This window comes from Squalius cephalus (assembly GCF_949319135.1).
Source record: "Squalius cephalus genome assembly, chromosome: 11".
NCBI classification, from domain to species: domain Eukaryota; kingdom Metazoa; phylum Chordata; class Actinopteri; order Cypriniformes; family Leuciscidae; genus Squalius; species Squalius cephalus.
Genome location: NC_137132.1, coordinates 33,839,470 through 33,861,824, shown reverse-complemented (window position 1 = coordinate 33,861,824; position 22,355 = coordinate 33,839,470). Strand labels below are relative to the sequence as shown.

The following is a 22,355-nucleotide window of genomic DNA, read 5'->3' as shown; positions in this document are numbered from 1 at the left end:
CAACAGTAATTACAAGCTCTTCACACACACAGCGCCACCACTATAAAAATGACCATGCAGTTAATAAAGCTGTGTGACATTATGGTATTTACTGTTAATGTTACTATTGTTAACCTCATATTAAATCTTGGGTAATATAAAGACAAACAAGGTTGTTTTATAGTGTTTAAGATGTTTTCATTGCAAATATCTTATTATTAAATATCTTATCTTGTTTTTATTATCTATATTATTGTTGCTGTTATTATAGAAACCATAAATCCATGGTAATGAGGAGCTTGGTTTTCGCCCGTCTTGATCATACAGTTAAACTCTGGATTCTATGCAAGAACTATGGTCATTTTTCAGGACCTACGTTCAGTTCTAATAACTGCAAAATATTCATTCAATAATTATGAGCCTTGCAATATAATGCAATATTAATACTGTTTAACACATTTGCAGTAAATTCAAAAATTATCCATAATTACTTTATTACTTATTATTACTACTATCCTTTATTTAATCATTCATTTATTTAATGAATTTGGCTGAATTTGAGCCCCAGTCCAGCCCGGATGATTTCCCTCTTCTACAGCCAGAAAGAAGACCTTCTAATGATACAACTGTTTAAAGCAATCTCCTAAGGCAGTCGTATACACAAAAGTTGTTGCTGTTTCTGGAAACCTGTTTACTTTGACCTCATATCTGGTGTTAATGCATCTATGCTTTTAAAAGTGTTGCTGTTTGAAATATTTTTATATTTTCTATAGAGATACGTTGTATCTCTGTGTATTAAAGTCCCCCTGTGGTGAAAATCCAGCTTTTACATGTTGTTTATATGTCTATGTTTTTAGTTGTTTTTAATATACTTTAAGACAAATCATGTGCAAATTCATAAGTCGACATCATTGCTGAGTAGCCTATTTTCTTCTTAAAACTGCAGTGAACCAAAGACAGTCTCAAAAACACGGTTTGAAATCGCTGGTGTTTCTGACGTCACAAACTACCTTGTAACCAATCACGTCAGCGAGTGGATCTCTGAGCTGGTGTGAGTGAGTGGAGGAGGGGCTAATTTACATATTCATTTACATATTCACATGTATACTAAATGAGGCAAGGGTGTAGTTACATTCAAGCTATTTTAAGCCATGAAGAATTTTTTTCAAGGAAAAAAACTTTAAATATGTAATTTTGGTGATCAAAGATGAGTTTTTTAAAGATACCATTATTTTAAATACTAATTATTCCTGCGGTAGAAAATGTTGTGACACGAATATGGGCTACTATGAAGGAGCCCTTGGGTTCGCTACGCCCCCAGGGCCCTGTGTGTTCTTAATGCGGGCCTGGTCAGCACATGATCATCACGTGGATCTGCAGAATTTGTATGTTTGAGTGAAGATGGCCAAAAAAGGGAAGAGAACACAGACGAAGAAGAAGAAAGATATATTGATCATTATTATGAATGCTTGATTTGAGAAATTATTTTATTATGCGAGAAGAAAGAGAGCACAAATATGATATGAAACACATGAAACTAGCACAGTTAATGAAACCAGTTGCCTGAATCAATGGCCTATTATCTGTCTCGGTCATTATATAAAAATATTTGACCACAGAATGCAGCAATAGACCAATCAGCATCCAGTATACCAGAGAGTCATGTAAAATTATTTACAGCAGCAACAAGCTGCCCAAGCAAAAACAAGCCCAACAATCTGCAACTATCAGGGTCCAAGCGGAAATCATTTAAAGATAAACTCACAAGGATATTAACCAGTTAAAACTGGTCATCGTTTTACCAGTATTTCTGGTACTTTTTTTCACGCACAAGTACATAAATTTAGTGCAGTCGCTTAAGCAGTACTGACCAATAACATGCATACAATAATGTAGGGTAATGTTGGTAGGTTAAAATATCAGGCGGAAAAGTGTCTTAAAAATAATAATTGATATGCTGGGAAAAACAACAACAACAACACAAGCTTCGGCTTAAAACATGAGAGAATGAGCCAAGGAATCTGGGGACATAACAATATGAAACATCACCAAATACCACCATTTTGTTCTTGGGCCACTAATAAAAAGGGGGGAAAAAATCAACCAAAAACAGCACTTTGTGCATGAACCCATTACTATATTCCTGACAAAAACAGAGTTCCCGGCATTTTTTAAAACATGCTTTCAGACACCACCACCAAGCCATTACTGAATTAGTAACACAATGCATCTAGAACTTTACCTCAAGTTTTTCTGTTGTAAATGACTGTTATTTCACCATGTCAAGAGTAGGAAATCAAGCAGAATATCAGTTATGTGACACTTCCTCTATTTCAGATGCACTGTGACGCACTGTGAGCCAATATAAACCCTCCCATGTTGTCATGTTGTGAAAATGAATTGCTTCTTTGAGGGAGAGAGAGAATACACTTGCGTTAGTTTCTTTACCACAGAGGAACAAAAGACCTCTGTAATAAAAAAGCATGGTGGGGCGCACTATGCCCCACTATGTCCCCCCCCCCCCCACACACCCCACACACATACACACACACACACACACACTCCGGTGGGTTCAACAGAGGTCACAGAAAGACACTTTTTTTTTCACACATTCACAAAAAAACAAATACATGAATTTCGCACTCTCATAGGCAAACAGGAAAACCACATGCAAATTTCCCTCTGATTCCACAGAGCAGGAACTATTATTAAGTCCACACATTCCTTCTCCTATCATTCAATCATTCACAAAAAAAGACACATTACTCTAATTACATTATAGTCCTGGAATCTCTTTCAGTTGAAATGCCCAGCCATGTAATACTGCTAAATTTAACCAATTAAAAAAAACAAGATATTACTTGACACTGGCATTAGCAATCATTTCTTTTATGTAGTGAATGTAGCATTAACCTTTATGTCAACTACTCTTCAGCACAGTGGTAACCACAAAAACATTTAAATGTCAAACATAACTGCATTAAACACTAACAGGTCTTTTGCTTCACTAAAAATAAATACATAAAATAACACTTAATTTCAATATTGATTCACCTTATTCAGTCCTATCATGCAAAGGATGCTGAGAACTAGTAACCCACTGCCCAGTTTCCAAAGTTTTCACGACAATGTCATTCAAGTTGCCACAACTTAATTTTTACCAAAAAAATCAATTAATGTACAAAATTATACACAATATTAGGTTAATGTAATAATCACCAACATATCAACAGAACTCAAACCAATCTTTTGAAAGTGCCACAGTGGGAACATGTTTCAAAAAGTCAACTTACTAACTCACTTAGAAATGTATTCGTACATAAAACTGTGATAGAAAAAAGTATTTCAACCAGTTTGCCCTTTTATTACTCTTTTGTTGTGAATGTTCCTGCAATTACTGTGACCTCCATTTTGCTGTGCATACATGACCTTTTGCACAACGCAATAATATACAAAGTAATCGACAAGCACTGCTTCCCTTTTTTAGTTCTACAGTCAAAAGTCTGAAAAAAAAGCACTTAAGGCTTGGTTTTTGCTGAGACACACCACTATCCCCACAGTAAACAGCTCTCAGCTGAGGGGTTAATCAGCTATCTGTCTAACTCACTTACAATTAAACCCACATCCTATGTAAATGCTAGCATACACGTACCACTAACTATAGTGTTTAAAAAGTGTCTTTGAACTGCTATAGGCTAAATATACTAATAATAATAATTTTAAGATTGAGCGACATCAACGTCAGTCAAGCAGCATATACTGCAACATCTAATTATGATTTAACAGGGATGTTATTGACACATACAGTAAATTGACAGCTTTGGACAATAACAGCAGCACTTACAAATACGTGCTATTTCAAATACGTTATTATTATTACAAATACGTCAAATAAATGTATTTTCGGCAAGAATAATCTCCTCCCACGAGCAAAAAGATCAAAATGGTCAGACATTAACATAATTCAAAAATTCAACAAAAGGCACATTCCGTTTGTTGCTGTTTGTCTTAGTTCTGAAAAGTTCTATAAAAATAAAGTTAAAAATAGGTACTTTCCAAAAACAACATTTACGACTTGATTTTCCTCAGTTTACTCTCAGCATATCTCCAGTCCGTGCCATCTGCAAGGAGGACACCTCACTTCTGTTATCAGAGGCCCAGAGTTACGCAAGTAACCAAACATTTTCTTTCTAACATCCTTTCTGTCTCTCACCATGAGATATGAACAACTGCCATATTGCAGATATGCGATGTGGGGCAGACATGCCAAGTAACAAGCTATGACTGCCCCTAGGGAATAGCTTCCGTGGAAATGGCGTGATAAAACCTTGCGTCATTTTTGTGTGTGTACTTGCAAATTTACTGTGCAAACTTGTGCCTCATATTCTGTCCTACTCTCCCCAAGGACCATAGGAGTTTTAGTACAGTTACTCCTGAAGAAACATTCTCCATTGACAACCAAAAATAATGCAAAGTAGACACTTAAACTCCACAGGACATTGGGTCCCCAGCAGCAAGATTGAAGACCAACGACTTAATATAAAAGCTTCAATTAAGCGATGAGACATGCTGGTTTTTATATTCTTGTGTGCTTTAGCCCTCAAACTAGTTGCACAAGTAGACCAGAAAAAAGTTACTTGCGCAACTAGGTGGAGGGCTAAAGCACTTTTAGCTAGGTCGAGGGCTAAACTTTTTCCCTCTTCTTGAGCTGAACTACTTGGGTGACATCAGAGGAACTTTACTCCATTGAAACTGTGTGGCATTAAACTGAACGGGCCTAGTTTAGACCACTGAGCAGCTGAGACTCTCTTGTTTTATCCTAGGAAAGAGAAAGGGGTGCTTGTCCCACAGGGTGTGGAATAGATAACCTGCAGTGCTGGCATTTTACACTTATTTCACCCGCCTCCTTTCTGACCTTTAGGAGTTGGCAGGATGTTGTTTAGCCAAAAAAACTTGCCTTCCCATTGACTCAGAAGTCTCAGGCAGTGAAGTCACGCTCACAGGCTGCTGGGGTAAAGGAGGTGTTGGGCTCCAATACCCCGAACATCACCCTCCTGGGGTTTCTGCCAGTGCTTAAAGGATAATTCCGGTATTTAGCACTTTGAGTCTCTTTTCTGGTTTGTTTTGGATGAACTAGAGTGGTGAACACAGAAATGTTGACGATGGGTCCGGTCTCAACTTTTTGACTCGTTTAGAATCGACTTCGACCGCTTCAGAGTGGCTGGCTACCGGCATGCAGAATAACACGGATTGAAATCATACATTGCGCCAATATATTTGTTTTTAATCATCAACGAATATCACTAACCACTCGGCGAGTTGCACAGTTTTGAAAACGAACGTTAAGGGTTGTTTTAACCCTTTAAGTGTCACCCCCCTTTTTTTAAATATACATGAAAATGCACATTTCGACTTTAAATGGTTGTAATTAAAGAATGCTTTGGAGTATAGACGTAAAATTGGTCTTGTTTTAAAGAAGACATTTTGCAGATTTTTGTTGAAGTGAAATAAATTAAGAAAGTGAAACAAAAAAAAAGTTATAGAAGTTTGAGTTTATGAAAATGTACAATGTAAAAAAAATAATTATTCATATTTTATATAAAATATATATTTTTAAAACCTGGCCGACTCTAAAACTGCTAGAAAATCAAAGCCAAAAATCTGAATAAGTTGTGTTTCAAATTTTAGGTTGATATCTCAAAAAATGAGCTTTCAGTGAGATTTTGTTTGGGCGCAGTACCAAACATTTTCACTAGGTGACAACCAGACTCCATTACTGCCCATATAAGGGCGCCTCAATTTCCATATGTGTTATTAAAAATATTTTAATATCTTTTTTTCTAAAATAATTTAATGGATGATACCTTTTGAACTCTTGGCATGAAAACAAACTGAGGTTTCAACCATTCTTTCATGATTTTTCATGTTCATTTCTATTTCAAAATAAAGGTCTGAACACGCCTTAGGAATATGAAAATATTCTTGTTGCAAATTAATAAATTACAGCTCCTCTCTAATTTATTTTGAAAATCATTCACCAAATATGAAAACTAGAGTTTGTAAGCTTTCAAATGATATATAGTTTGTCAATATTAGTTTATGTTTATTATAGGATATTACCGTTTTAAATATGTAATGATTTTGGGCCCACCGGTGGGCCGGTGACACATGTTTCTGCATGCCCGTAGCCAGCCACTCTGAAGCGGTCAAAGGCGATTCTAAACGAGTCAAAAAGTCGAGACAGGACCCATCGTCAAAATGTCTGTGTCCACCACTCTAGTTCATCCAAAACAAACCAGAAAAGAGACTCAAAGTGCTAAATACCAGAATTATCCTTTAATCTGTAAATCCTGAGGTCATTATACAAGGGGGAGTGGCGGATCCAGCAAGTTAGTGGGGTAAGGAAAGGTAATGGGACTACCGGTCAAAAGTTTGGAAAATATTTAGATTTTTTAATGCTTTTGAAAGTAGTCTCTTAGGGTACGTTTACACGACAACGATATGCTTAAAACTGAGAAGTTTTTCCTGCGAGTTTTCCACGTACAGATACGACACCATTGTCAAAGCGATCCCCATTCACACGGATCCGCGAAAATGACAAAAAGCACTGTATTCCTCTGCCAGGCCATTGGATAGCGATGAAACACTATAGACTGAACACTTAATACGCATGTGCATGACGTCATCGGCTTCAGAGGTTCGCGTTTTTTGTTGTTTAAGCAGAGACCTTGGACTTGCACTTCTGAAACCCGTTCACGCCGTTGTCGTGTAAATGAACGGCCAAAACGCATGAACAGTTTTACGTTTTTAGTTGCAAATGGTGTCTTGTAAACAGCCCCTTAAATCTCACCAAGCCTGCATTTATTTGATCAAAAATACAGTAAAAACAGTAATACTGTGAAATGTTTTTGCAATTTAATTAAACTGGTTTCTGTTGTAAAATATGTTAAAATGTAATTTCTTCCTGTGATGGCAAAGCTGATTTTTTAGCAGTCTTCAGTGTCACATGATCCTTCAGATATCATTCTGAGTCTCAGTTGGGTTTCCAACTATTTTGATGTGCATTTTGAAAGGCATAAGAGATCCTGAATGAAATGGATATATCTAAAAAAAAGGCATGGAATTTGTGCATTTAATTATTCTTAAAAATCCCAATAGAACACCAATCACCCAATGCATGAAATTGTTGATACTTTCTACTAAGGTTTTACCAACACATTTAGTTTTTTTAACTTTTTTTTTTTTTTTTTTACCTGAATAAGAATATTGTGATCGCCTGCTGCAATAGCTTACAACAATGGGGTCCTTGTGTTGTGGTCTGTCAGCACTCACCTGCTGTCTCTGCAGTCTCTTATTTCTCAGCCGGCTCCATGATGGGATGAAGAGGATGCTGCATCTGACAGAGACACAAAGAGGATTCAGATGAAAATGTGTGAGATGAACAGAGTCAGAACTGAAGGACCTTGAGTGTCCCCATATCAGCTGAGACAGCAACTCATGGAGCTAATATTTCATAGCACAGCAGCACCTCTGGTTATTCTAGATAACCTGAAAACATATGAACATTCTCTGATGGACTCTGTGTTGTTAACACACACACACACACACATACACACACACACAAAAAAAAAAAGGTATTACTAAGACTTCTGGAAACGGTACCATGGTAATACAATTTTTTTTGGTACATGTTTTTACTTGCAACATGGTATACAATAAGTTTTTAGGCATGTGCCTTGCAATGCAGACTGCCTTAGGAGATTGCTTTAAACAGTTGTATCATTAGAAGGTCTTCTTTCTGGCTGTAGAAGAGGGGAATCATCCGGGCTGGACTGGGGCTCAAATTCAGCCAAATTCATTAAATAAATGAATGATTAAATAAAGGATAGTAGTAATAATAAGTAATAAAGTAATTATGGATAATTTTTGAATTTACTGCAAATGTGTTAAACAGTATTAATATTGCATTATATTGCAAGGCTCATAATTATTGAATGAATATTTTGCAGTTATTAGAACTGAACGTAGGTCCTGAAAAATGACCATAGTTCTTGCATAGAATCCAGAGTTTAACTGTATGATCAAGACGGGCGAAAACCAAGCTCCTCATTACCATGGATTTATGGTTTCTATAATAACAGCAACAATAATATAGATAATAAAAACAAGATAAGATATTTAATAATAAGATATTTGCAATGAAAACATCTTAAACACTATAAAACAACCTTGTTTGTCATTATATTACCCAAGATTTAATATGAGGTTAAAAATAGTAACATTAACAGTAAATACCATAATGTCACACAGCTTTATTAACTGCATGGTCATTTTTATAGTGGTGGCGCTGTGTGTGTGAAGAGCTTGTAATTACTGTTGTCTACAGTTAACCTTGACACTGGAGTGTTCAAACTGGTTTCAGGTTCACCACAGAGCCTTTATAGTGCCCCTATTATGCTTTTTTTTTAATATTACCTTTCACTCAGTGTGTAATATAGCTGTCTGTGAATGTAAACGTCTGTAAAGTTGAAAGTGCATGATAAATAAAGTTATTGTCTCCCAAAAGAAAGAATCACGCGCAAAACACGCACTGTAAGCTGTAGACCAATCACAACACACTGGGTCGTCTGGCCAATCAGAGCAGAGCAGTCTCGCGGAATTTTTTTTTTCTCATGGTAAAACTATAGTATTCTACGAAGTACTGAGTGCTTCAAAGTACCATGTGTTTCTTTGTTATTGTTATTCTTTGAAATACCATGGTATTTGAATATGGTAATCATTCACTATCACAGTACATAAATATACAATAGTCCCACCATCTGACCCCCGCTGCACCACAGTACATGCAAGTACATTTTGCAGCAAGGGAAGTGGGTGTCAAAATAGGGCCCGTTTTTATTGCTTGAAAAAGGTTGCTCACTCTTTCTCTCTCGCTGTGAAATACTCACACACACACACACACACACACACACACTTGTTTACTATGTAAATGGGGACAAATCCCACAGACTTTTTATTTTATTTTTATATATACATCTAGTTATAAATACCCTAACCCACACCCTTTCCCTAACAGAAAACTTAATGCATTTTACAATTTTAACAAAACTTTACTTACTTTATTTTTATACTGGTTTTACAAATGAGGACATAGGCCTACCCAAATCTGTCCCCAAAATGATTAATGGTACAGACACACACACACACAATGTTGACTCCCACTGCTAAGAGAACAATGCTAGCAGGACGTACAAAGCCCCTGCAGTGACATTTAGACACACGCGTTGCAAGATGAGCACCACAAACTTACACACTCTGACGGACAGACACACTCAGACACAGGACAGCATTAATCATATTTTAATTGCTTCTCTCAATTAATTACAAATAATTGTTGCGATATTTGCTCCGCTGATTATTTGTCCTGAAAAAGTTTTTTTTTTTTTTTTTTAGACATTTCTGTTATCTTGCATCATTAACAAGCCTCCACTGTCTTTCCTGCTTGCGGTCGCCAGATGTCAATAGAATAAATCCCCCAAACAAGGCTTTTCTCTTAAGAAAAGATACACTTTCTGTCCAGTGCTGCACAATATATCAAAATTATCGAAATATCGCAAATGTATATATCGCGATATGCATATCGCAACGGTTTGCAATAACTGGGGTCATGAACAAAAGACAAAGAGAAAATCACTCACTGCTCTTGGCTGAATAACTTTTGTAGCTTTAATAAGAATCATCATACAGTGAAAACTAAGCAGTGTTTTATTTTTACATTTGATTATTCAGTTTCTGTTGTTAAATACATCTAGTATAGGCTTTCCTGAAACCCTGAACCCTGTGGTTTACACTGATGTTAAAATAACACTTCTTACGCTACAGTAAAACACTGCTGTTCACTTTCAGAAGTTTTAGGGATGTTTTCTTGTCACAAAAAGAATGTGAAACACACATGTAGGTTATATAATTTTAAATATATTTTAAAGATAATTTAAGTTTATTTTACACACTTTAAGCATTATCGTATCACATATTGAGTTATCGCAAAACGCAATTTTCTTCAATATCGTGCAGCCCTAATCAACCATGCTGATTTGTCAACCATGAACACACTCTCTCTGTGATGCGAAAAAAGCACTGATGATCTGACAACACCGACAAACTGGAGTTTAGCAATGTTCATTGTGAAATTTTCCTCGAATGAAAGAGTCACACAGCCATCTGTGCTCCTTCACGAGGCCGTGTGTCACCTGTGCGATATGCTGATACTACATCCAAATCTGGACCATATTGTATAATAGTTGGTGAATAAATTCAATCCGTGCAAACTCTGTGCTAAAATACAAAGTAAAAATGTAACATAATTTGGAATTGTTGGAATTAATATTTGGAACTTAAAGTCCCCCTGTAGTGAAAATCCAGCTTTTAATGTTGTTTATGTGTCTATGTGGTGTTTTTAATGTGCTTTAAGACAAACCATGTGTAAATTCAACATCACTGTTGAGTATTTTCTCCAGTGAAACAAAGACAGTCTCAAAAACACGGTTTGAAATCGCTGGTGTTTCTGACGTCACAAACTACCTTGTAACCAATCAGATCAACGTGTGATCGTCAACGAGTGGATCTCTGAGCTAGAGTGAGTGAGTGAGTGGAGGCGGGGCTCATTTGCATATACCATGAATGCTAAATGAGGTAAGGGTGTAGAGTTATATTCAAGACATTAAGACTTTTTTTTCAAGGGAAAAATTTTTAAATTGTAATTTTGGTGTTTAAAGATGAGTTTTAAGGGATACAATGATTGACTACAGGGGGGCTTTAACTTTTTCTTGTTTTTGAGAGAAGCTTCTTTCAATTTGACCAGTTTTCATAATGTAAAGCAGTTGAAAAATACATAGCCACCGTCTGTTTGCAGTGTTTACCCATTTCAAATATGAAAATGGCTAAAAGGAAAAAAAGACCACGAGTATCGCTCTTTGCGGGCTGTCTGTATGAATTTGCATTTGTGGAGCGATCTGAATCTGTGGTTTGTCTCATTTACAACTTAATTGCTTCTCATAAAATATCTAGTGTGAAGACAAAATACAAAGCAATAGCCTAAATATACAGTATATATTTTATTCTTTTCAAATGAATATAACAGTGATTAATCTCAAAATAATCGTGATTATCAGTTTAATCATTATCGTGCAGCCCTAGGAGAGCATAAACATTCTTCATCTGTACACGCATGAACACACCACTGTATGTGTCCTTATCACAGAGCAAACAGAGAGAGGCGCAGTTAGAGGTACAAACCCTACAGCCCAAACCCGGAGGTGTTCCTCTCTTCCTCATCTGTCCTGATCTACCTCCCGCGCTAACACTGGAATGCCAGGAATCCACATTCCTCACTGACCCACATCCTCCTTCTAACACACACGCACGCATAAACGCACACACACACACACACACACACACACACACACACACACACACACACACACACACACACACACACACACACACACACACACACACACACACACACACACACACACAGACTTTTCTCACATTTTTGCCAACCAGGAAACAAATTATTCTATTCTAGTAAAAAAAGAGACAAGATGGAGCTTTCAGATGGAGCGGCATTCACTACAAAGAGCCGTAGTTGACTGACAAGCTGAGCCATATCGCATTAATTATCGCAGGCGATACGTATGTAGTGAATGCCGCTCCATCTGAAAGCAGGTGATGGCGATTTACTACTAATCAAGGAACCGGCTTTACTGACAAGATGCGCCTAAAAATATCATGCGATATATCGCCCAGCCCTATATATATCTATTTATTTATTATATAAAACTATGTGTACTGTGCTAGACTATCTGGGACTACTCACAACACGCAGGGCCGGCCCTGACCAATTTGCTGCCCTAGGCAAGATTTTACCTGGTGCCCCCATCATTGTGTTCATGATTATTTAGCGCATGCACACACACACACACACACACACACACACACACACTACAGCCTAAACACAAATACCAAGAGCATTACATCTACCATTCAAGTCAAGTCCCCATTATCTTTTATAGCGCGTTTTACAATACAGATTTAATGTGAACTTTGCTATTTTTAATAAACCTGTAAATAAATATCATTACTAATTTTGGCAAATAAATTTAAAAAATGCCATATACAGTACAGGCCAAAAGTTTGGAAACACTACTTTTTTTAATGTTTTTGAAAGAAGTTTCTTCTGCTCATCAAGCCTGCATTTATTTGATAAAAAATACAGAAAAAATGCAATATTGTGATATATTATTACAATTTAAAATAATTGGTTTTCAATTTACTCCAGTCTATCACATGATCCTTTAGAAATCATTCTAATATGATGATTCATTATCAAAGTTGGAAACAGTTCTGCTGCTTAATATTTTTTCATAACCTGTGATACTTTTTAGGATACTTTGATGATTAAAAATAAATAAAAATTTTAATAAAAATTTTAAAAAAAAAGAAAAAAGAAAAAGAAAAAAAGAAATATTTTGTAACAACAATATACACTAATAATTTTTATTTTTTTGAAATAAATCAATACTTTTATTCAGCAAGGATGTGTTAAATAGATAAAAAAGTGATAGTAAAGAAGATTTATATTATTAGAAAATATATATATATATTTTTTGAATAAATGCAGTTCTTTTTAACCTTTTATTCATCAAATATATTAGGCAGCAGAACTGTTTCCAACACTCATAATAAATCAGAATATTAGAGTGATTTCTAAAGGATCATGTGATAGACCGGATGTCACATGTGACACTGAAGACTGGAGTAATGATCCTGAAAATTCAGCTTTGCATCACAGAAATAAATGATAATTTAAAGTATAATAAATTGAAAACCAATTATTTTTAAATTGTAATAATATATCACAATATTACATTTTTTTCTGTATTTTTGATCAAATAAATGCAGGCTTGATGAGCAGAAGAAACTTCTTTCAAAAACGTTAAACATAGTAATGTTTCCAAACTTTTGGCCTGTACTGTATCCCCCAAAAACTGCACAACTGTAGAGTAAAACATTAATAAAAAAAAAAATTATAATAAAAAATGCGTCTTAAAACTGACATGATTGTTACAAAATCACACTGTCTGGGGCCTCTGGAGAACTCAGAACAACTGCTAACATTAAGTTTAAGGTAAAAATAACTGCCATGAAATTGTAGTATCTTACTCCTATGCAATTAGATAAACTGTTCGTTCACTACATCACTTTACCTCTGTCTTTATCCCCTTTTATCCTCTTCTCTTCTTTTTGGCACTGTATCTATCGCAGACTATAATGCTCATTTATAATGTGTCATGTAAATTCGGCCATCCGTCACAATCAGGAAACTTTCACCGTGTCTAGAACTGGCGCGAGCTGCCAGGCCCATTTCTATGAGCCTGAGTGTGTTAAGCGCCCTCAAAATAAAACAATACTGTCTACATTTGATGCGGCGTCGCGCACGCTACACAACAAATTACCAACAACTGATCGCGCGCGCGCTCGTTTCTGACGCACTTCAAGCACTCGCTGGGCGGGGGAAGATTGATGTGCCGGACTTGTTTTTTTCTTTTTCTTTTCTTTATTTGGTAGTATTTCGAATTAATGGTTTTAAAATAGTATTATAAAATAAAAAAATATTTTTTTTTTCTTTAACTCCTTCACTCAGTCTGGCGCCCCTATGGATGAGTGGCGCCCCTAGCATTTGCCTATTCCGCCTATGCCGCGGGCCGGCCCTGACAACACGTCCATATTGCTGCCCTATTGTTGGTTTGATTGCTTTTATTGTTCTCCTCATTTGCAAGTCATTTTGGATAAAAGCGTCTGTTAATTGATTAAATGTTAAATCAATGTAAATATCAACACTGAACACCTAAATCTAAGGGCCACATATTTAATTGAATAAGGAAGGGACAATGTCTTAGCCTACGTTTACACGACAACGATATGCTTAAAACTGAGAAGTTTTCCGCCTACAGACGACACCATTGTCAAAACGTTCCCCATTCACACGGATCCGCGAAAACAGCCAAAAACGCTGCATTCCTCTGCCAGGCCATTAGATGGCGATGAAACACTATAGACTGAACACTTAATACACATGTGCATGACGTCATCTTCAGAGATTCGCACTTTTGTCGTTTACGCAGAGACCATTTTCAAAATCTTCCACTTTGAAACCCGTTTTCGAAAGTTTGCATTTTCAGGCACCCAAAACGCGCCTGTTGTCGTGTAAACGAACGGACAAAACGCATAAAAAGTTTTACGTTTTTAGTTGAAAACGGCGTCGTGTAAACAGCCCCTATATGCTGATTAAGCTTTTGAAACTCGTAGACTATGAAAGAAAACCTGATTTATATAAGACATCATCAAGCACTGAATACCAAATAGAGCGCACAGTATTTTTTGGAAGAAGGCGTTAATCCATTTGCGAAAAAGGCACATTTTAACAAGTATCAAGACTTAATATAGCAGCTACAAGTATACGTTGGATTTGTACCAAAGGTCGCATCATTCAACTCAAGTGACATAAAAAATGAGGAACTCAATTTGCTCATAATAATTATGATTGACATGTTTTCCACCGCTATAATTGACAGGAACTAAAGATGATCTCAGAGTTGGTCACTTGTGTAATTCTAAATGTAACACCTCTCCAAAGGGTGAGAAAAGAACCACAAACAGAAATACAGTTTTTATGTAGTAAATTTGTGATTAAACAGCTAACATTGGAGTGGCCAAAAGAATATCTATCTACCCACATGTGTCGCCACAACCTCATAATATACAAAGAGAGCGCTGTAGCTGCCTAACATTTCCCACGTCAGTACAACACCAGCAGCCAAATATCCACACCCTTTTATAAAATTCATTTCTTCCTCCAATGTGTTGTTCACCCAAGTGTGTGTGCCAGCTCTGTAATGCTTAATAGCTCATTAGAAAAGATTAGGGTCAATTTCAAGACTTAAATGTAATTTTGATTTCTTACAAAAGCTACTGTATGGCTTCAGAAAGCTTGGCATATAGTGTACAAATCATATTGACCTTTTATGAGACACTTTTGGAGCTTGACAAAACCTAATCTTCAATTTACCCTTTGTGTTCCATAAAGAAAGAAAGAACAGGAAGGAACAATGTTTTTTTTTTTCTTTTCTTTTCGTAGTGACAGCAGAGGCCACTAAAACTCAACCTTTTGTGCCTGAACAGGCAATTATGAACATTGCAATATATTACAAGATACAATTACGATTATAATATCAACAAAACCTTAAAAAAATAAACTGAACTAAACTTAATCAGTGCTCTGTCTCTGCCTGAACTCCTGGTCAACCACACATAGTCATTATTTATGTGTTACAAACATTTAAATAACAGGGGACCAATGTGTACTGGGGTGAAAGTTTATATAGTTTGGGTATGAACATTGATATCTACATGGTAGCAACGAAAATAGAGCAAATTACCTTTTTGAAAGTGTTTTGAAGCTTGCATTGTATTGTATCGCTTATATTGTTACGCCAGTAGGTGGCGACAAGAGACTGTTTAAAAAAGTGTTTGTCATTGAATCATTCATTAAAGCTGCAGTCTGCAGTTTTTCCTCTTTGTCGCCATCTCTGTTCGGTATTTTCAACTTTACGTGGGTTGTGCTTCGGCACAGTGCGGATGAATCCAATGTTTTGAGGAGAATGTGTGTCTGTCAGTCACCGCGCCGGTGTGGATACTGTCATTCGCAATCACAGACTCTACTTTTTGGAAGTATGACCAACGTAAGAATTTTTACCTGAAAATGTCGTCTGAACAAGTAACATCCACTTTTGTTCTGACCAACTAAGGGGAAAAAAGCATTGCAGTAAATCGCACTGATTAAATCTAACGATCGCTTATATCACGTCAAACCGTGCAAATTATACTTTTTTCTCAAATTGTTAATGTTCACAACATCAGCATTGCATGATTACATTTAACGCCCTTCTGATATTTATCCTTGTTTTCGAATGGGCCGGTTGCAGTCTCTTTTTTTTCTCCGAAGTCTTTTGCGTTTTACAACGGGTGAATCTCTAGTTGTCACTGGTGATTGTCGTTTGAACCTTTCTGGATCCGCCATCAAATTGATAAGTTTAATTATATCAAGTGCAGTGAGAAAAGGCTATAAATCTCCACCTCCAACATCCTCACACTCATAGCCTACTAGCCGAGACTCCTTCTTTATGTGTAGAGATGTGACGTAATGATGCAAACACATGCTCGAATTTCCCACGGAAATCCACCAGTACCACTGCTGGAATTAAAAACTTTATTACAAGCTTACCGTTTTGAATCGAGCTAACGCAAGCAGATAGTTTTGAACACTGGCTGGTTATGTACTTGCTCTAAAATTTATTTTGGATAATTTTTAACCCAAAAAGCTACGTACTGGAGCTTTAAAGAGATTCATTCACAAACACTGATCCATCCAATAATGAAACAAATCTTTATGAATGAGACATTGACTCCATTCAAATAATTTTTTTATTATTATTTATTTTATTAAATAGACTGAAGCAATGAACAGTTTATCAGAACCTCTAATTTTGTGTTATTTTGTTCAGTTGTGTAATGTTTTTTCTTCAGAATCGTGGGAAAACAAACAAAAACGTTTAGGCGCGAACCCGAAGCCCAAAGTTCACTTCTCGGAGCATGCACACAGAAAGCCGCTTGGGGAACAGTATTACTTTCGAGGCTTAAAACACTATCTCTATTTATTATCGAACATGTCCTGAAGTTTCGCAATAGTAGCCTGCATTTTAAGACAATCACTGATCTAACTGATGTGGATGTTAAGTTTGGGCTTTAAGGGAGGAACGAATCCGCACGGCTGTGAAGGAAAGAAATGCAATAACATTTTTGTCCAGTAAAAAAAGATGTGAATTTTGCTTGCATGGTGACTACATGAAAGTAAATGATGATAAAATTGTTATTTTTGGGTGAACTATTCCTTTAACCTCTAAATTTAGAGTCCATTGTGCAGCTGCCCTTTCACTGCTGAGCCACGGTGGCAAATTTTCAATAAACACACACAAGCACATACTAAAAAAGAGGTTAATCAGTTACCTCTTCCGAGGCCTGACTGAACAAAGGTCCCATTTTAGCCGCGGGTGGAGCACACAAGTCTCTCTCTCTCTCTCTCTCTCTCTCTCTCTCTCTCTCTCTCTCTCTCTCTCTCTCTCTCTCTCTCTCTCTCTCTCTCTCTCTCTCTCTCTCTCTCTCTCTCTCTCTCTCTCTCTCTCTCTCTCTCTCTCTCTCTCTCTCTCTCTCTCTCTCTCTCTCTCTCTCTCTCTCTCTCTCTCCCTGTACGACTAACTATATGTGCATGTCTGAATAAAGCTGTGATATGAGTCTACATGAGAAAGTTATGCAAGAGCTGACAGATGGAAAGCATAGACTATACAAACTATCAATTCACAACGCGCACACACATTTGAGAGAGACAGTGTGAATGAGAAAGCAGCTGTCACACCGCTTCTGATGACTGCAGTGCGGTTTCTCACTTAGTTTAAGGCTCTCTTTTCTCTTACCAGTAGGTGGCGACACGTGACTGTTAAAAAATGAATTTGTTATTGAATAATTCATTAAACCCGATTTTTTAAAAATGAGTTATTCAGATAAATTAGAAATAACATTTTAAATAGACTGAAGGGTTAAAAAAAAAATTTCTTCAGAACTTCTAGTAAATTACATGTTATTTTGTTTAGTTGATTGTTCAGAATCGTGGGAGAATCGTGATCTCTGTTTGAAAAAAAAAAAAATCGTGATTCTCAATTTATCCAGAAGCGAGCAGCTCTATTACGCAGTTTGCATGACGACTCAAATTTAACACTGGACATCAAAAGGATCAGTATTGGGGACGATTAAGCATTTTTATAACTGATCGGCATCGGCTATCCTAAGCGATCCTTTATTTTACGTCAGCTGTCTCGCAGGTGTCGTGCAGTAGGTGGCAGTGTGCACGCCATTTAAAGGAAAAGAAGAAGCTCAAAACGTGCGTTTGTGACGCGCAAGGTCTGTTGCACGTCACACACGTTCGAACTTCCGTGTTTAGCATATTTGATGCACACTATTAATGAATCACTCGAAAGTTATTTATTTACTGTTTACTAGTATCTGCTATGGGATGCATCTCGCTGCTTCTGACTTGACTGACAGACTGGCATTCTGACACGGCGAGCTTCATGCTTTCTAACCTTCAAAAGATTAGTTCACTAGAATAAACATTTCCTGAGTATTTAATCACCATCACATCCAGGATATTCATGTCTTTCTTTCTTCAGTCGAAAAGAAATTAAGGTTTTTGAGGAAAACATTCCAGGATTTTTCGACATATAGTGGACTTCAATGGGAACCAACGGGTTGAAGGTCCAAATTGCAGTTTCAGTGCAGCTTCAAGGGATCTTCTCTACGCGATCCCAGCAGAAGAATAAGAGTCTTATCTAGCCAAACCATCGGTCATTTTCAAAAAAAAAAAAAAAAAATAATTATAGACTTTTTAACCACAAATGCTTGTCTTGTATGTCCACGACTTCATGCATTATGTAATCACATTGGAAAGGTCAGGCAGGAACAGGGCGAAAAACTCCATCTCATTTTCTCCTCCAACTTCAAAAAGGTCTGGCATCATTGTTTTACCTTTTATTATTAGTATTTTTTTACTTGTCTTTGCACGTTCGCTTTGTAAACACTAGGTCTGTACTTCTGCCTACGTCACTGACCTTTCAACATGATTACGTAATGTGTGGCGCATCGTAGATCTAGTGCAAAGCGAGCATTTGTGGTTAAAAAGTATATAAATGTTTATTTTTTTCTAGAAAATGACCGATGGTTTCTCTAGATAAGACACTTATTCCTCGGCTGGGATCGTGTAGAGACTTTGAAGCTGCACTGAAACTGCAATTTGGACCTTAAACCTGTTGAAGTCCACTATATGGAGAAAAATCCTGGAATGTTTTCCTCAAAAACCTTAATTTCTTTTTGACTGAAGAAAGAAAGACATGAATATCTTGGATGACATGTTGGTGAGTAAATTATCCGAAAATTTTCATTCAATGAACTAATCCTTTAAATCCACTTTTTAATTTTTTTTGTTGCAATTACTCTGCTTATTGTGCATATAAAATATGTATGCATGTATAATATAGGCCTATAAATAAATTCCACTTCTCCATAGTGATAGATGCCCTTTTTTTGCATTTGAGCCCCTGAGAAACTCTCTGTGCGTCGATTGATTTTAATCACTTTAATGTACTTGAAGTGTGCACCAACCACTAGGAAAATGCAAGTATCGAATTGGAACTTGATATTGTCAGATACTCAATATTCAATGACTTGGATCGGATATGGGGCACAAAAAACTTGACCAGAAAAAGGGCTTAAAATAGATAGCAAAGTATATATGTGTGTGTCAGTGTGTGCTCATGTGAAATATTAGCACACTTTCAAATTTCTCACTCGGTCAAGTTACAAAGATCAGCCTCTTGATGCTCCAAAACACACACGTAAAATAGGCCCTTACAAAAGCACCTCAACACACACACACTTGTTATCACTTCCCAAAGCATATTCAACATAGTAAAGACTCAAATCAATAGTGTTTGCTCTAACACTTTTCTCCTCCTTCACTTTCTTCCTTTCTTCCATCTATTCTCTTGGTATGTTTCACTCCCTCCTTTCCTGTTCCTCGAAACTGAATTCTTGAGCGTGTCCTGACTCGTGTGCAGGGAACTGTAGGAATCCAGGTACGGGCACGCTTACAGCTCTGTTCACTGCAGCAGATCCCACAAGTGCACAGGTGTGCATACAGGTGTCTGAGTGTGCATACACATGGATATCAGGAGACGAGAACGCAATTCAGAATTTATGTAAGTGCATGAAAGAGAAGAGACAACTGTGCCACATGCAAATTAAAGAAAGCGTGGTGTGAAGGCTTGCATGACTCAATTAAACTATCAATCATACACCCAGTTCACTTCCACAGGAAATGAGCACAGATGTCTTGTACTGACTGTCTTGACACTAACTGATCAAATTATGGGCACAAACACCGGTGCAGAGACAATGTAAAAAGAAAGCAGAACCACTTTCTGACACTTGAGTAAAAACCTGTTTTGACACGTCCAAAAACTTCATGCCACAAATGGCCATATTTTATTCCACAAATCTCTATATAACTGCAATCCAAGAAAAGGTAGCATTGTAGAATTCAAAACATCCAGTCACTACGATCCATTTTTAATCTATAGGGTCTTAATCACATGTTCTTACTGAAACAGATCAGAAAGGGCAAGAGCAGAGTGGAATCAGTTTGCAATGGATTGTGGAGGCCTCCCCTCCTGAAACATCAGTGACTCACTCCTAACAAAGCTTTATGACATCTTAATGCAACCTAATAGTCTGTACGCGGGAAACTCAAAGGAACAACTTCTCCGTTTTAAGTATATCGTCTACTGTTGTGACGATACTGGGATACCTTGAAAAATATTGATGTACAATACCATTTTCAATACAATGGGGAAATCTGCCATATATACATAAATTAAATAAACATTTATTTATTTAGCATCAACGTTTTTTGATATTTTGGGAAATTTTGTTGCTATAGTTTACACAGCAACTTGAAACTTTGAACTATTTTTACAAAAAAAAAAGACACGTAACAGTCAATAAATTAAAACCAAATAGACAAATTGCACACAATAACACAAATAAATAAGTACGATAGAATAACGAGACAAATAGAATAAACATGGCTTTCAGTTTTTTAGGTGGGTCTAACTGTAGTAATGCTTACAATTAAAGAGCAGAAGCGATTTTCTCTTTGTCTTGTTTGATTAACATGACAAACAGCAGCAGGTTTATTAGACTGTTGTCACTTTAAGGGTACGTTTACACAACAACGATATGCTTAAAACTGAGAAGTTTTTCCTGTGAGTTTTCCACGTACAGATACGACACCATTGTCAAAACGATCCCCATTCACACGGATCTGCGAAATTGACTAAAAACGCTGCATTCCTCTGCCAGGCCATTAGATGGCGATGAAACACTTTAGACTGAACACTTAATACGCATGTGCATGACGTCCAGGGGGGCAGGGATTTGTATTATTTTGAAGGTACCCCCGGGCGCCGCCATTGGCTAGCGGAACCCCACCTGCAGTTAGCATCCCATTGACTCCCATTCATTTTGGCGTCACTTTGACAGCGAATAACTTCACATCTGAGGCGTTTAAAGACTCCATTTGTCCATTATTTATTTCTAAAGAAACACGAAAATGTATAAAAGGCTCCATTACCTTGTAGCTTACGTTATGGCCCTGTAGAAGCAGTTTTTGTAAAAGTAGGCTAACGATTGCGTCACAGCCACGCGACACTCTGTCGCACAGTAGGAAATTACCGTATGGACAGGAGGAGAAGCTCGCGGGCAATCGGGAGGACGTCGAGGCAAAATGACAAAGTAATTAATCAGAACACCTACAAAAAGTTTCTCCTGCTCCAAGATCATGGACAGCTCCTACTCACGCTCTCCGTCTCTGCAAGTTTTGGAAGGGAATGATTCAGATTGATCTTGGCACAGCCACTAGAAGACAGACGGTTTGCTCACGTCACATCTACGTCATCGAGCTCAGTTTGAGTCTGCGCAGTACGCTGGACCCCCAGGAAGTAAGAGTTTCTAATTGGCTTCACTTTGTCTCCGTTGAATCCAATGGGGTCGCTGTGTCCATTTCTTTTACTGTCTATGATGACGTCATCATCTTCAGAGATTCAAGTTTTTGTTGTTTATGCAGAGACCATTTTCAAAATCTTGCACTTTGAAACCCGTTTTCGAAAATTTGCGTTTTCAGGCACCCACAACACGTCTGTTGTAGTGTAAACGAATGGACAAAACGCATAAAAGGTTTTACGTTTTTAGTTGAAAACGGTGCCGTGTAAACAGGCCCTAAAGCTTAAGCACGGATCCAACTGTTATACAACATGCGTTTTTTCTCAACTATTTACGTTCCAAAACTGACTGCGTTTACGCGAGTACTCGCCATGACGGCATTTTAACATAATTTTGTGTGTATTTGATCATTTAAGCCAAATAAGCTAAGAACTAAATGTGGTGCTCGCGAGCTGTTTGAGAGGCGGCTTTATGAGAGCGTCATTTATATAGATCAGTGGTGCACGCTCTTTTGGTGTGAGCGCGAAACCTGCAGAAATGAGTAAAATTATGCGCAATACTTCACGCTGAAATTCAGGACCCAACACTATTCAACTGGAGTGAATGACACAGGTAAGTGATAGGAGGAGTGTGTGTGTCAAACTGTC

The 22,355-nt window shown here is 37.1% G+C and overlaps 1 protein-coding gene across 1 annotated transcript in view; it reads right to left on the bottom strand.

The window, feature by feature from the left end:
* The window catches only part of pik3cb (phosphatidylinositol-4,5-bisphosphate 3-kinase, catalytic subunit beta), a 71,537-nt gene that overhangs the window by 44,911 nt on the left and 4,271 nt on the right, over positions 1-22,355 (bottom strand). The window contains exon 2 of the mRNA XM_079885912.1: positions 7,312-7,375. The gene's annotated coding sequence lies outside the window, so the exon portion shown is untranslated. The remainder of the gene's footprint in view (positions 1-7,311; positions 7,376-22,355) is intronic.